General features: G+C 38.3%; 1 non-coding gene across 1 annotated transcript; it reads right to left on the bottom strand.

The window, feature by feature from the left end:
• Window positions 1-540: 540 nt before the first annotated feature.
• Window positions 541-646, bottom strand: LOC137217731 (U6 spliceosomal RNA). Its single transcript, XR_010940233.1, has one exon. It is a non-coding gene; the product is annotated as a U6 spliceosomal RNA (small nuclear RNA).
• Window positions 647-1,563: the final 917 nt, after the last annotated feature.

The following is a 1,563-nucleotide window of genomic DNA, read 5'->3' as shown; positions in this document are numbered from 1 at the left end:
TGAAGGTGACTCTACTACCCAAAGCAATCTACAGATTCAGTGCAATCCCTATCAAATTACCAATGGCATTTTTTACAGAACTAGGACAAAAAATCTTAAAATTTGTCTGGAGACACCAAAGATCCTGAAGAGCCAAAGCAGTCTTGAGGGAAAAAAACGGAGCCAGGCTCCCTAACTTCTGACTATACTACAAAGCTACAGTAATCAAGGCAATATGGTACTGGCACAAAAACAGAAATATAGATCAGTGGAACAAGATAGAAAGCCTAGAGATAAACCCACACACCTATGGTCAACTAATCTATCACAAAGGAGGCAAGGATATACAATGGAGAAAAGACAGTCTGTTCAATAAGTGGTGCTGGGAAAACTGGATAGCTACATGGAAAAGAATGAAATTAGAACACTCCCTAACACCATACACAAAAATAAACTCTAAATGGATTAGTGGCCTACATCTACGACCGGACACCATAAAACTCTTAGAGGAAAACATAGGTAGAACACTCTTTGACATAAATCACAGCAATATCTTTTTTGATCCACCTCTTAGAGTAATGGATTTGCGTGTCATCCTTGCGCAGGGGCCATGCTAATCTTCTCTGTATCGTTCCAATTTTAGTATATGTGCTGCCGAAGCGAGCACAGAGTAATGGAAATTAAAAAAAATAAAAAATAAAAAAATAAACAAATGAGACCTAATGAAACTTCAAAGCTTTTGCACAGCAAAGGAAATTGCAAACAAGACAAAAAGACAACCCTCACAGTGGGAGAAAATATTTGCCAACGAATCAACGGACAAGGGATTAATCTCCAAAATATATAAACAGCTCATGCAGCTCAATATTAAAAAAAACAAGTAATCCAATCTGAAAATGCGCAGAAGCCCTAAGTAGACATTTTTCCAAAGAAGACATACATATGGCCAAGAGGCACATGAAAAGCTGCTCAACATCACTAATTATTAGAGAAATGCAAATCAAAACTACAATGAGGTATCACCTCACACCAGTTAGAATGGGCATCATCAGAAAATCTACAAACAACAAAGGCTGGAGAGGGTTGGAGAAAAGGGAACCCCCTTGCACTGTTGGTGGGAATGTAAATTGATACAGCCACTATGGAGAACAGTATGGAGGTTCCTTAAAAAACTAAAAATAGAATTACCATATGATTCAGCAATCCCACTACTGGGCATGTACCCAGAGAAAACCATAATTCTAATAGGCACATGCACCCCAATGTTCAATGCAGCACTATTTACAATAGCCAGGTCATGGAAGCAAGCTAAATGCCCATCGACAGACAAATGGATAAAGAAGTGGTGGTACATATATACAATGGAATATTACTCAACCATAAAAAGTAACAAAATTGAGTTATTTGTAGAGACGTGCCTGGGTTTAGAGACTGTTTTACAGAGTGAAGTAAGTCAGAAAGAGAAAAACAAATATCGTATGTTAATGCATATGTGTGGAACCTAGAAGAATGGTACAGATGATCCAGTTTGCAGGGCAGAAATTGAGACACAGATGTAGAGAACAAACGTATGGACACCACGGG

The sequence above is a fragment of the Pseudorca crassidens genome, chromosome X, assembly GCF_039906515.1.
Source record: "Pseudorca crassidens isolate mPseCra1 chromosome X, mPseCra1.hap1, whole genome shotgun sequence".
In the NCBI taxonomy this organism is placed as follows: domain Eukaryota; kingdom Metazoa; phylum Chordata; class Mammalia; order Artiodactyla; family Delphinidae; genus Pseudorca; species Pseudorca crassidens.
Note: the sequence above shows the minus strand (reverse complement) of the source record. Positions and strands in the feature narration are given on the sequence as shown.